Source organism: Rhinopithecus bieti, unplaced genomic scaffold (assembly GCF_001698545.2).
Source record: "Rhinopithecus bieti isolate Rb0 unplaced genomic scaffold, ASM169854v2 scaffold_2572, whole genome shotgun sequence".
NCBI lineage: Eukaryota > Metazoa > Chordata > Mammalia > Primates > Cercopithecidae > Rhinopithecus > Rhinopithecus bieti.
The window spans coordinates 2,187,252-2,202,974 of NW_016804595.1; the positions used below are offsets into that span (position 1 = coordinate 2,187,252).

At 37.8% G+C, this 15,723-nt stretch overlaps 1 long non-coding RNA gene across 1 annotated transcript in view; it reads right to left on the reverse strand.

The window, feature by feature from the left end:
• Nucleotides 1-664: 664 nt before the first annotated feature.
• Nucleotides 665-15,723, reverse strand: part of LOC108527819 (uncharacterized) — a 140,438-nt gene continuing 125,379 nt past the window's right edge. The window contains exon 4 of the long non-coding RNA XR_001884940.1: nucleotides 665-821. This is a non-coding gene — a long non-coding RNA (uncharacterized LOC108527819). The remainder of the gene's footprint in view (nucleotides 822-15,723) is intronic.

The following is a 15,723-nucleotide window of genomic DNA, read 5'->3' on the forward strand; positions in this document are numbered from 1 at the left end:
GATTCTAGAAAAAAAATGGTATTGTTCCTATTAAATTTGGAGCCATGTTGTTTATTGCTCTGCATGCCACAGACATCTAGTCTAATGCCTTACTTTTTCATTGAGGGGAAAGTTGAATTGCATTTATTAATTAAGCAGCCAGAACCAAATCAGGGCTTTCCAAAGCGCAATGCAGAAATTGCTGCTTAAAGGCAAACGATTTGAAACTCAAGCTTAATCTCACTGCTAAACAATTGGTTTATTACATGTAAGAACTTTTATAAACATGCCATTCTTCCATTGTGTTTGTAACTTGCAGGTTTAATTTACTCTTTTCTCCAGAAACAACCTCCTCTTTGTCACCCAGGTTCCATGAGAAATTATGGATATCTTTTTTATCCATGAGAAATTGGGATATCTTTTTCAATGTTAAAAAATATTTGTTAAAATCAATAATAATCTATTTTTATAAAAGGCTTTACCAAAACTTTATTTGATGTAAAATTACCAGGAGAATGTTTTATTTATTTGATGTAAAATTACCAGGAGAATGTTTTATTACACAATAATTCTATTTTAACTCAAAACTGTTAAACACGACATGATGGAAATGGCCCAATATTTGATCATCTTAGAATTTAAACACCTATGTCTAAAAGATTTCCTGCAGGAGAGTCTTCAACAAAGTTTTGTTTTTGTTTCTTGAGAGAGAAACCTTTTCTGGAGGGGAGTCCCCTTAAAGCAAAAGTCCATATCAAATAAGAGCGGAGATGTGGGTGATAATCATTGTTCTCCAGGTGTTCTCTGGTGTGAACTTTTCTGCCAGAAGCCCCAGTTAAAAACTATAGAAGAAAAATATGCAAATTAAAGAGTTAGGTCCAAAGTTATTAAAAGTCCACAATATTTTTTTTTTTCGTATCTTTATGGCAAAAAAGGGACACAAGTGAGGCAAGCATTAGGTTCTCATTTAGGGAGCACAAAGGCAAGACATGGTCTAGAGCATCAGTCTTGGCAACCAACAGAAGGAGAAGGTGACTTGACAGGGAGCCAGGCTAATCTGCATCCAAAAACGAAGCAAACTGCAGAGATGACCCTCAGCATGGCAGGGTCAAGGTTTCTTTCCCGGGCACATGAAGGTTAGTAAGATCTGGGTGAGATAAAGTATCTATCTCTGATCTTGAAAATCAGATTATAATCTCTATGGTAGATGACCCAATTTCTCTAATAGCCATATTTCCTGAACATTTTCCCCATGACTTGAAATTCTGTGATCCAACTAAACTCTTTTCTGCAATATTTACAGAGCAGCTGTGTCATCATCTAAGTGTAGCTATCCTATATCATCCACCACATAGGTCTTTCAAACTATATGAAAATTCTCAGACACAGCTTCAGCACAGTTCTACTTCTTGCTTCAAGACCCCACAAAGATCTGGGATAGCAAATATACGGTGATATGCCATATTCAAATTTATTTTTGGTCAATGACTGTGGCTGAGTGCCATGAAGTAAATGAACTCCAAGTTTCCCTGAAGTTTCAAAGTACTTACAGTAATATAATCCCCATACACTTTCAAATTGGATGAAAACATACAATTATGATTGTTCATTTTTTCAACTTCTGTTTACTTGATATATTTACTTCTACCAAAAATGTTTCTTACTCATTATTCATGAGTACAGTATAGTCTCAATTATATGTACAATGCATACCCACCCAAGACTTTGTTTTCTCCTATCCAATAACTAAACACATCTTTGTCCTATAATTCCATCCTTATCCAACCTTGGGTACAAAAATAATTGCTTACATTTACAGAGTGCCAACTATGGGTCCAGGAATATGCCAGGTAGTTATTTATATATGAGGAGACTGCTATACAGAAGTCAAATAACCTACCCAAGTTCAGGTAGCTAGAAACTTCCTGAACTTGTATGCAAACTGATATTGCTCTAGCTCAAATATTTCTTGGTTTATTGCACTGCTTCTTAGTTTAATTGGCACTTCCATAAAGAGAGAGTGTAATACAGATTTCTAAAAGAGATTGAGCCCTGGTCTGGGTTAGCTACCATCCTCCTCATGCTTTCTAGAAACATTTATTCATCCCTTCCCTCTTCTACATCCTTTTTTTCTCCTTCTCCTCTTTGTCTTGTGTCCAGCTCTTCCCATTGCACCATTCTCCTTCTCTTTGAAATATTATCACAAGCACTAAAATATTTGTTGGACACTTCACTTTAGAAAGTTTTCAAACCATACAAATTTTATCCACTCTTTATCTCCTTTTAGTGCTATACTTGAAATGGAAAAATTGGTTGAAAGAGTCCAGAGGCAAACATATGCTAGAGAAGTGAACAATTTTAACTTATACAGCCAAGAACAGATATAATCTTCTCAGATTTAAAACAAAGAAAGGCTTCAATATGTCTTTCACAACTTACAGGAAATCTAATTAATCAGGAAATAATGGTTATAATGTTTCCTGTGTATATCACTGTATAGTTTTCAAGCTCTCTTCAGACAATAATTTCTTCTGATCGTACCAATGATTATTAGAGGTAGGCAGAAATACAGAGTTCAGTTGAGGAAATAAAGTTAAGAGATTTTCTGAAGATTACCCAGCAAATGAATGTCAGAAAATTAACTAAAATTAAAATTATTTCCTAGGGCCCATGTCCAGAATAATTTTTCTGAGGCTTTCTTGTAGGATTCTTATAGTTCGAGATTTTACATTTAAAATCAGCAAACTATCGCAAGAACAGAAAACCAAACACCGCATGTTCTCACTCATAGGTGGGAATTGAACAATGAGATCACTTGGACACGGGAAGGGGAACATCACACACAGGGGCCTATTATGGGGAGGAGGGAGGGGTGAGGGATGGCATTGGGAGTTATACCTGATGTAAATGATGAGTTGATGGGTGCAGCACATCAACATAGCACAAGTATACATATGTAACAAACCTGCACGTTGTGCACATGTACCCTAGAACCTAAAGTATAATAGTTTTGGTTTTCTTTTTTTTGAGACAGAGTTTCACTCTTGTTGCTCAGGCTGGGGTGCGGTGGTGCAATCTCAGCTCACTGCAGCCTCCGTCTCCCAGGTTCGAGTGACTCTCCTGCCTCAATCTCCCGAGTAGCTGGGATTACAGGTATACAGAACCAAGCTCAGCTAATTTTTGTATTTTTAGTAGAGATGGAGTTTCACCATGTTGACCAGGCTGATCTTGAAATCCTGACCTCAAATAACCCACCTGCCTTGGCCTCACAAAGTGCTGGCATTACAGGCGTGAGCCACCGCACCCTGCCCCATTTAAAACTTTAATCCAACTTAATTTTTTGTTTATAGTGAAAGGTAGGAGTCCAGTTTCATTCTTCTGCATATGACTAGCCAATTATCCCAGCACCACCTATTGAATAGTGAATCCTTTCTATATGTTTTTTAATTGTTGACTTTGTAGAAGATGAGATGGCGGTAGGTGTGTAGCTTTATTTCTAAGTTCTCTATTCTGTTCCATTGGTCTATGTGTCTGTTTTTCTACCAGTACCATGCTGTGTCATTTGCTATAGTCCTGTAGTGTAGTCTGAAGTCAGATAATGTGATGCCTCTGACTTTGTTCTTTTTGCTTAATAATGCTGTGGCTATTCAGACACTTTTTAATTTCATATGAACTTTAGAATAGTTTTTTTTAATTTCTGTTAAAAATTATGGTAGTTTGATAAGAATATCATTAAATCTGTATATTTCTTTGGGAAATATGATCATTTTAACTATATTGATTTAAAGATCATTTTAAAATGCAAATATTCAGATGCCTAAAATTAAATATTCGTTGAGCATCGATTCTGTTTAATGCCAGGCCTTTGAAGGGATAGAAACCAATACATATTATGAACTTTACCATTGAACAAAAGGGTTTCTTAAGCCCTAAGGAGCCACTGACGAACTTTAGAACTCCATCAAGTTCAGGAAATTATTAGGTTGGTGCAAAAGTAATTGCGATTTTTGCCATTAAAAGTAATGGCAACACGTAAGATGTTATAAATTCCATATTTTCTGAGAAATGGTTCCATAGTTCTCATCAATTTTATAGTGTTCTATGACCAAAATAACTTAAAGAACCATAGATATAAGACAAAATATACTAAAACTTGAGCTTCTACTGACTCTTATGTTAATTGACTGCCATATATAAGTCTTGTTAAATTCTTGGCATAGAGGTGGACAGTCCAATGGTAATATCAAATATTCTTTCTAAAGACTTCTTATATTTGAAAAATCATATAAAGTGGCATCCCAAATTTTATTGTTTATAGGTTTGTTTATATGTTTCTTTTTACAAAATGACAGCTTATCATAGTTTCAATTTTTTTGAAGTTGATGTCAGAAAAAAAGTTATATGTTAGACATGTATCTATTTGTTTTAGCAATTCTGTTACCTAGAACATGCTCTCATCTCATGTTAAACTCTATTTGGAGAAAAGAGTTTCACTGTTTCAGAACACAAAACAAAGAAATTCTATGCTTTTATTTTTTAATAAAAACTATAATATATAATAATTTACATTTCCAGAGGGGCTGGCAAGATGGCCAAATAGGAACAGCTCTAGTCTGCAGCTCCCAGCGAGACCAATGCAGAAGGTGGGTGATTTCTGCATTTCCAACTGAGGTACCTAGTTTATCTCACTGGCACAGGTTAGACAGTGGGTGTAGCCCATGGAGGGCAAGCAGAAGGCTGGGGAGTCGTCTCACCCAGAAAGCACAAGGGGCCAGGGAGCTACGTCCCTTAGCCAAGGGAAGCCCTTAGGGACCATGGCGTGAGGGTGCTATCTGGCCCAGATACTATGCTTTTCCCATGGTCTTCCCAACCTGCAGACCAGGAGATTCCCTCATGTGCCTACAGCACCAGGGCCCTGGGTTTTAAGCACAAAACTGGGCAGACACTGAGCTAGCTGCAGGAGTTTTTTTTCACACCCCAGTGGTGCCTAAAATGCCAGTGAAATAGAACAATTCACTCCCCTGAAAAGGTGGCTAAAGCCAGGGAGCCAAGTGGTCTTGCTCAGCTCCCACCCCCACAGAACCCCGCAAGGTAAGATCCACTGGCTTGAAATTTTCACTGCCAGCACAGCAGTCTGAAGTCCACCTGGGATGCTCAAGCTTGGTGGGGGGAGGGGTGTCCACCATTACTGAGGCTTGAGTAGGTGGTTTTCCCCTCACAGTGTAAACAAAGCTGCCAGGAACTTCGAAATGTGTGGACCCCACCACAGCATGGCAAAGCCACTGTAGCCAGACTGGCTCTCTAGATTCCTCCTCTATGGGCAAGGCTTCTCTGAAAAGCAGGCAGCAGCCCCAGCCAGGGGCTTATAGATAAAACTCCCATCTCCCTGGGACAGAGCACCTAGGGGAAGGGCTGGCTGTGGGCACAGCTTCAGCAGACTTAAATGTTCCTGCTTGCCAGCTCTGAAGAGAGCAGCAGATCTCCCAGCACAGTGCTTTAGTTGTCCTAAAGGACAGACTACTTCCTCAGGTGGGTGCCTGAGCCCTATGCCTCCTGACTGGGAGACACCTCCCAGCAGGGGTTGACAGACACCTTATACAGATGAGCTCTGGCCAGCATCTGGCAGGTGCACCTCTGGGATGAAGCTTCCAGAGGAAGGAGCAGGCAGCAATCTTTGCTGTTCTGCAGCCTCTGCTGGTGATAACCAGGCAAACAGGGTCTGGAGTGGACCTCCAGCCAACTGCAGCAGACCTGCAGAAGAGAAGCCTGACTGTTAGAAGGAAAAGTAATAAACAGAAAGCAATAGCATCAACATCAACAAAAAGGATGCCATGCAAAAACCCCATCCCAAAGTCACCAACATCAAAGAACCAAAAGTAGATAAATCCATGAAGATGAGGAAAAAAACAGCAAAAAAAAAAAAAGGCTGAACATTCCAAAAACCAGAATGCCTCTTCTCTTCCAAAAAATCACAATTCCTCACCAATGAGGGAACAAAACTGGATGGAGAATGAGTTTGACAAATTGACTGAAGTAGGCTTCAGAAGGTGGGTAACAACAAACTCCTCCAAACTAAAGGAGCATGTTCTAACCCAATGCAAGGAAGCTAAGAACCTTGATAAAAGGTTACAGGAACTGCTAACTAGAATAACCAGTTTAGAGAAGAACATAAATGACTTGATGGAGCTGATAAACACAGCATGAGAACCTTGTGAAACATACACAAGTATCAATAGCCAAATTGACCAAGTGGAAGAAAGGATATCAGAGATTGAAGATCAACTTAATGAAAAAAAGCATGAAGAGAAGATTAGAGAAAAAAGAATAAAAAGGAACAAACAAAGCCTCCAAGAAATATGGACTATGTAAAAAGACCAAACCTACATTTGATTGGTATACCTGAAAGTGACGGGGATAATGGTACCAAGTTAGAAAACACTCTTCAGGATATTATCCAGGAGAACTTTCCCAACCTAGCAAGGCAGCCCAATATTCAAATTTAGGAAATACAGAGAACACCACAAAGATATTCCTCAAGAAGAGCAACCCCAGGACACATAATCATCGGATGCACCAAGGTTGAAACAAAGGAAAAAATGTTAAGGGCAGCCAGAAAGTTCAGGTTACCCACAAAGGGAAGCCCATCAAACTAATAGCAGATCTCTCTGCAGAAACCCTAGAAGCCAGAAGGGGTTGGTGGGGGGCCGGGGGGGACAATATTCAACATTCTTAAAGAGAAGAATTTTCAACACAGAATTTCATATCCAGCCAAACTAAGCTTCATAAGTGAGGAGTACATAAAATCTTTTACACATAAGCAAATGCTGAGGGATTTTGTCAAGACTAGGCCTTCCTTACAAGTGCTCCTGACAGAGGCACTAAATATGGAAAGGAAAAACCAGTAACAGCCACTGCCAAACACCAAAATGTAAAGACCATCAACACTATGAAGAAACTGCATCAACTAATGTGCAAAATAACAAGCTAGCATCATAATGACGGGATCAAATTCACATGTAAAAATATTAGCCTTAAATGTAAATGGATGAAATGCCCCAATTAAAAGACACAGACTGGCAAACTGGATAAAGAGTCATGACTCATTGGTGTGCTATATTCAGGAGATCCATCTCACGTGCAAAGACACACATAGGCTCAAAATAAAGGGACAGAGGGATATTTACTAAGAAAATGGAAAGCAAAAACAAGCAGGGGTTCCAATCCTACTCTTTGATAAAACAAAACAGACTTTAAACCAACAAAGAACAAAAAAGACAAAGAAGGGCATTACATAATGGTAAAGGGATTAATGCAAGAAGAAGAGCTAACTATCCTAAATATATATGCACCCAATACAGGAACACCCAGATTCATAAAGCAAGTTCTTAGAGACCTACAAAGAGACTTAGATTCCCATACAATAATAGTGGGAGATGTTAACACCCCACTGTCAATATTAGATCAATGAGACAGAAAATTAACAAGGATATTCAGGACCTGAACTCAGCTCTGAACCAAGCTGACCTAATAGACATCTACAGAACTCTCCATTCCAAATCAAAATAATGTACGTTCTTCTCAGCACCACATAGCACTTACTCTAAAATCGATGACATGATTGGAAGTAAAACACTCCTCAGCAAATGCAAAATAACAGAAATCATAACAAACAGTCTCTCAGACCACAGTGCAATCAAAGTAGAACTCAGGATTAAGAAATTCACTCAAAACTGTACGACTACATGGAAACTGAACAACCTGCTCCTGAATGACTACTGGGTAAATAATGAAATTAAGGCAGAAATAAATAAGTTATTTTAAACCAATGAGAACAAAGACAAAACATACCAGAATCTCTGGGACACAGCTAAAACAGTGCTTAAAGGGAAATTTATCGTACTAAATGCCCGCATGAGAAAGTGGAAAGATCTCAAATTGACACCCTAACACTACAATTAAAAGAACTAGAGGAGCAAAAGCAAACAAATTCAAAAGCTAGCAGAAGACAAAAAATAACTAAGATAAGAGAAGAACTGAAGGAGATAAAGACACAAAAAACACTTTGGGAGGCCAAGACCAGGCAGATCACGAGGTCAGGAGATCGAGACCATCCTGGCTAACATGATGAAACCCCGTCTCTACTAAAAATACACACACAAAAAAAAAAAAAAAAAAAAAAAAAAAAACTAGCCGGGCGTGGTGGTGGGCGCCTGTAGTCCCAGCTACTCAAGAGGCTGAGGCAAAAGAATGGCGTAAACCTGGGAGGCGGAGCTTGCAGTGAGCTGAGATCCGGCCACAGCACTCCAGCCTGGGTGGCAGAGCGAGACTCTGTCTCAAAAAAAAAAAAAAAAAGACACAAAAAAAACCTTCAAAAATTAATGAATCCAGGAGCCAGTTTTTCTAGAAGATTAACAAAATAGACCACTATCCAGACTAACAAAGAAGAAAAGAGAGAAGAACCAAGTACATACAATAAAAAAATGTTAAATGGGAGATCACCATTGATCCCACAGAAATACAAACTACCATTAGAGAATACTATAAACACCTCTATGCACATCAACTAGAAAATCTAGAAGAAATGGATAAATTCCTGGACACATACACCCTCCCAAGACTAAATCAAGAAGAGGTCAAATATCTGAACAGATCAATAATAAGTTCTGAAATTGAGGCAGTAATTAATAGCCTACCAACACAAAAAGCCCAGGACCAGACGGATTCACAACTGAATTCTACCAGAGGTACGAAGAGGAGTTGGTACCATTCCTTCTGAAACTATTCCAAAAAATAGAAAAGAGGGACTCCTCCCTAACTCATTTTATGAAGCCAGCATCTTCCTGATACCAGAACCCGGCAGAGACACAACACAAAAAGAAAATTTCAGGCCAATATCCCTGATGAACATCAATGAGAAAATCCTCAATAAAATTCTGGCAAACCAAATCCAGCAGCATATCAAAATCTTATCCACCACGATCAAGTCTTCTTCATCCATGGGATGGATGCAAGACTGGTTCAACATGCACAAATCAATAAAAGTAATCCATCACATAAACAGAACCAATGACAAAAACCACATCACTATCTCAACAGATGCAGAAAAGGCCTTCGGTAAAATTCAACACCCTTCATGCTAAAAACTCTCAATGAACTAGGTATTGATGGAATGTATCTCAAGATAATAAGAGCTATTTATGACAAACCCACAGCCAATATCATACTGAACGGGCAAAAGCTGGAAGTATGCCCTTTGAAAATTGGCACAGGACAAGGATGCCCTTTCTCACCACTCCTATTCAACATAGTGTTGGAACTTCTGGTAAGGGCAATCAGGAAAGAGAAAGAAATAAAGGTTATTCAATTAGGAAAAGAGGAAGTCAAATTGTCTCTGTTTGCAGATGACATGGTTGTATATTTAGAAAACTCCATCATCTCAGCCCAAAATCTCCCTAAGCTGATAAGCAACTTCAACAAAGTCTCAGGATACAAAATCGATGTGCAAAAATCACAAGCATTCCTATACACCAATAATAGACAAACAGAGAGCCAAATCATGAGTGAACTCTCATTCACAATTGCTACAAAGAGAATAAAATACCTAGGAATATAACTTATACGGGATGTGAAGGAGCTCTTCAAGGAGAACTACAAACCACTGCTCAAGGAAATAAGAGAGGAAACAAACAAATGGAAAAACATTCCATGCTCATGGATAGGAAGAATCAATATCATGAAAATGGTCATACTGCCCAAAGTAATTTATAGATTCAATGCTATTCCCACTAAGCTACCATTGATTTTCTTCACAGAATTAGAAAGAAAAAACTATTTTAAATTTCACATGGAACCAAAAAAGAGTCTGCATAGCCAAGACAATCCTAAGGAAAAAGAACAAAGCTGGAGGCATCATACTACCTGAATTCAAACTATACTACATGGCTACAGTAACCAAAACACCATGGTACTGCTGCCAAAACAGACATAGAGACCAATGGAGCAGAAGAGAGGCCTCAGAAATACCACCACCCATCTACAACCATCTGATATTTGACAAACCTGACAAAAATAAGCAATGTGGAAAGGTTTCCCTATTTAATAAATGGTGTTGGGAAAACTGGCTAGCCATATGTAGAAAACTGAAACTGGATCACTTCCTTATACCTTATACATAAATTAACTCAAGATGGATTAAAGACTTAAATGTAAGACCTAAAACCATAAAAACCCTAGAAGAAAACCTAGGCAGCACCATTCAGGACACAGGCATGGGTGAAGTCTTCATGACTAAAACACCAAAAGCAATGGCAGCAAAAGTCAAAATTGACAAATGGGATCTAATTAAACTAAAGAGCTTCTGCACAGCAAAAGAAACTATCATCAGAGTGAACAGGCAACCTACAGAATGGGAGGAAATTTTCACAATCTATCCATCTACAAAGGGCTAATATCCAGAATCTACAAGAAACTTAAACAAATTTACAAGAAAAAAAAAAAAAAAACATCAAAAAGTAGGTGAAGTATATGAACAGACAATTCTCAAAAGAAGACATTTATGCAACCAACAAACTTATGAAAAAAAAGCTTATCATCACTGNAAGCTACCATTGATTTTCTTCACAGAATTAGAAAGAAAAAACTATTTTAAATTTCACATGGAACCAAAAAAGAGTCTGCATAGCCAAGACAATCCTAAGGAAAAGAACAAAGCTGGAGGCATCATACTACCTGAATTCAAACTATACTACATGGCTACAGTAACCAAAACACCATGGTACTGCTGCCAAAACAGACATAGAGACCAATGGAGCAGAAGAGAGGCCTCAGAAATACCACCACCCATCTACAACCATCTGATATTTGACAAACCTGACAAAATAAGCAATGTGGAAAGGTTTCCCTATTTAATAAATGGTGTTGGGAAAACTGGCTAGCCATATGTAGAAAACTGAAACTGGATCACTTCCTTATACCTTATACATAAATTAACTCAAGATGGATTAAAGACTTAAATGTAAGACCTAAAACCATAAAACCCTAGAAGAAAACCTAGGCAGCACCATTCAGGACACAGGCATGGGTGAAGTCTTCATGACTAAAACACCAAAAGCAATGGCAGCAAAAGTCAAAATTGACAAATGGGATCTAATTAAACTAAAGAGCTTCTGCACAGCAAAAGAAACTATCATCAGAGTGAACAGGCAACCTACAGAATGGGAGGAAATTTTCACAATCTATCCATCTACAAAGGGCTAATATCCAGAATCTACAAGAAACTTAAACAAATTTACAAGAAAAAAAAAAAAAAACATCAAAAAGTAGGTGAAGTATATGAACAGACAATTCTCAAAAGAAGACATTTATGCAACCAACAAACTTATGAAAAAAAAGCTTATCATCACTGGTCATTAGATAAATGCAAATCAAAACCACAATGAGATACCATCTCATGCCAAATGGAATGATGATGATTAAAAAGTCAGAAAACAACAGATGCTGGAGAGGATGTGGAGAAATAGGAATGCTTTCACAATGTTGGCAGGAGTGTAAACTAGTTCAACCATTGTGGAAGACTGTGGTCATTCTTCAAGGATCTAGAACCAGAAATATCATTTAACCCATCAATCCCAATACTGGGTATATATCCAAAGGACTATAAATCATTCTACTATAAAGACACATGCACATGTATGTTTATTGCAGCACCATTCACAATAGCAAAGACTTGGAACCAACCCAAATGTCCATCAATGATAGACTGGCTAAAGAAAATGTGGCACATATATACCATGAAATACTATGCAGCCATAAAAAATAATGAGTTCATGTCCTTTGTAGGGACATGGGTGAAGCTGGAAACCATCATTCTCAGCAAACTAACACAGGAACAGAAAACTCAACACCACATGTTCCCACTCATAAGTGGGAGTTGAACAATGAGAACATATGGACACAAGGCAGGGAACATCACACACCAGGGCCTGTCACAGGGAGGAGGAGAAGGAAGGATAGCATTAGGAGAAATACCTAATGTAGATGACAAGTTGATGGGTGCAGTAAACCACCATGACACATGTATACCTATGTAACAAACCTGCACGTTCTGCACATGAATCCCAGAACTTAAAGTATAATTTAAAAAATGGAAAAAATAATTTATATTTCCAACTTTGTCACAGTTACAAGGAAGTACCTCTGCTCTTTATTTACAGTTGTACTTTGATGCAACGACATTTTCCTGACCCTTGCTTCTTTGATACTCAAAATGCTTAAATTTTTAGAGAGAAATATTCATAAGNAACCATCATTCTCAGCAAACTAACACAGGAACAGAAAACTCAACACCACATGTTCCCACTCATAAGTGGGAGTTGAACAATGAGAACATATGGACACAAGGCAGGGAACATCACACACCAGGGCCTGTCACAGGGAGGAGGAGAAGGGGAAGGATAGCATTAGGAGAAATACCTAATGTAGATGACAAGTTGATGGGTGCAGTAAACCACCATGACACATGTATACCTATGTAACAAACCTGCACGTTCTGCACATGAATCCCAGAACTTAAAGTATAATTTAAAAAATGGAAAAAATAATTTATATTTCCAACTTTGTCACAGTTACAAGGAAGTACCTCTGCTCTTTATTTACAGTTGTACTTTGATGCAACGACATTTTCCTGACCCTTGCTTCTTTGATACTCAAAATGCTTAAATTTTTAGAGAGAAATATTCATAAGCATAAGTAATTAAATCTGTGGTATTTGTTTAAGGTCTGTCTCTGCCAATAAAGAATAAGCTTTGAAAGGGGAGAGATTGCTTAATTCTTATTCACCAATGAACCCCCCAGTGTCTAGGATTTTAAGCCATTTTGAATAAATAGATTCATTAATGAGTAAATAAGTGAATGAATTGCTAGGGCCATTGGGAACCATATCACTGAACTAATGACTTGTGATCTACTTTTGAATTTTTAGGGTCTACCTAGACTAAAGTCTCCGAAAGGCAACAGAACAAGACAGCTGGGTTCATGTAAGTTCATCAGATAAGCTCAGCCACAGTCTGTGGTTACAAACTGTAATTGTTCCCTTCTTCTCTCTGGAATATAATGTTTTCCTCTTTTACTTGCCTTTCACTTTCCATTCTCTATCTCTCTTTTGGTTGTTCCCCACCTTAGTCCCATTTCCTTCTCCACTTGTCTGTATTGTCACACACCCTACTAGAATCACTTCATTCTCCATTACTTCAACATATGATGTATTGAGCACTTAAAATGTATAAGATAAGAAATACATAGAGGAAGACCAAGTGTCTGCTCTCAATAAACTTGTAATATGCAGGAGTTACATATATATAACCAAGTTTCAGGGCAGAGGGGATAGATGCCATGAGGGAGATGCAGATACAGAGCTGTGAGTATTCAAAGGAGATATTTAGAACATCGATTCTCCCCTATGGTTCACGTTTGATTCATCAAGAATGCTTTTTAAAACTATGACTGCTGATCACTGAAGCACTTTCAAAATGATGGAATGAGGAGCTTGACATATCTTACTCCCCAATTACTATGACAACACTATACAAAACTGTCACAGTTATTTCAGGACTCTAGAAATTAACAAAAGGTATGCAACAAGTTGAAAACTGCTTATTCAAAATACTACTTAACCTCTGTAAGAATAGTGGGGTATGTCATGTTTTTAAAAAGGTTTCTTTTTTCCATTCACCTCACTCAGCCACTAGTAGAGTAGCTGTGAGGATCAGCAGCTTGGCTGTCAGCAGAAGAGGGCTGACTTAAGTTGTTCATGGGCACCTGAGAAGAATGGGTATTCTGCTGTTCTTGAGAGGAGTACAGATAATCAGTTAAGCCTCGTTAGTTTTAGTGTGGTTCAAGTCCTTTGTTTTCTTGATCATTTGCCTTCTGGAAAGTGAGTTATTGAAGTATCCAGTTATTATTGCTGAACTGTCTATTTCCCTGCCTTCAATTCCATCAGTTATTATTTCATGTACATTGGGGGTTTTGTTGAAAAGTACATACACATTTATGATCATTATGTTTTCTTGATTGACAGACTCGTCTACAATTATAAAATGTCCTTATGTGTCTCCAGTTAAATTTGTTATAATTAGTATCATATATAAAGTCTACTTTGTCTGACTTTTATATAAATTCTCCAGCTGTATTTAGCTACAGTTTGCATGGCATACATTTTTCTATACTTTTACTTGAAATTTGTGTCTTTGAACAAATATATCGACTATCTCAATCGAAAACATATTGCTTGGCCGGGCGCGGTGGCTCACGCCTGTAATCCCAGCACTTTGGGAGGCCGAGGCGGGCGGATCACAAGGTCAGGAGATCGAGACCACGGTGAAACCCCGTCTCTACTAAAAATACAAAAAATTAGCCGCGCGTGGAGGCGGGCGCCTGTAGTCCCAGCTACTCAGGAGGCTGAGGCAGGAGAATGGTGTGAACTTGGGAGGCGGAGCTTGCAGTGAGCTGAGATCGCGCCACTGCACTCCAGCCTGGGTGACAGAGCAAGACTCAGTCTCAAAAAAAAAGAAAAAAGAAAAAAAAAGAAAACGTATTGCTTGTAGATAGTTGGATCTTTCCTTGTTAATCTATTCAGCAACCTCTACCTTTTGATTGTAGTGTCTAAATCATTTACATTTCATGAGATTACTGGTAAGGCAGAATTTATACCTGCCATCTGTTATTTGTTTTCTCTATGACTTTTCTGTTCCTCTAGGTCTCTATTACCGCCTTCTTTTGTGTTAAATATATATATTTTCTAGTGTATTACCTTGATTTTCTTGTTTTGTTACTAAAATTTTTAAGTTAAATTCATTGTTAATGGTTGACCTGAGGACTGCAATTAATTTATAACAATCTACTTCAATTCATACTAACTTAATTTCAATGGTATACAAAAACTTTGCTCTTATCTGTCTCTATACTTGTTCCCCCTCCCATGTGCTATTACTGTCATACAAATTACATCTTTATACTAAGTCCATCAACACAGTGATATAATTATTGTTTTATGTGGTTGTCTTTTAAATTAGATGAGTTAAAAGTTACCAAAAAAATTCATTCAGTCTTTTATATTTGCCAACACAGTTACCTTTATTCACATTCTTTATTTCTTTGCATTCAAGTTATTTTCCAGTGTTCCTTATTTCTTATATATCAGGTCTCTCCCAGTGATGAGTTTACTAAGTTTTTATTTATCTGAAAATGTATTTTTTTTCTTCAGGTTTCAAGGGTAATTTTGATTGATATAGAATTCCTAATAATCTTTCTCTTTCAGCAAATTGAATATATTATTTCACTGCTTCCTGTCCTAAGAAGGCCAGGACTCAGCTATCACACTGAGCATCACTTGTATGTTTCTCTCTTGATGCTGCTTCTTGATGTTTCCCACATTCTCTTTTTGTCTTTCTCTTTCAATGGTATAATCAGGATTATCTAGGTGTGGATCTCTTTGAATTTATCCTATTTCAATTTTGTTGAGGTTTTTGGATGTGTAGATTCATGTTTGTCTCAAATGTGGGAACCCTTTGGCCTTTTTTAATTTAAATATTCTTTCCACCCATTTCTCTCTCTCACTCCTTTTCTTCTGAGACTCTCATTATGTGCAGGTTGGCATATGTGATGGTGTCCCATATATCTTTAAATTTTACTCTACACACTTTTTTTGCTATTCTTCAGACTGTGTAATATCACTGACCTATCTTTGAG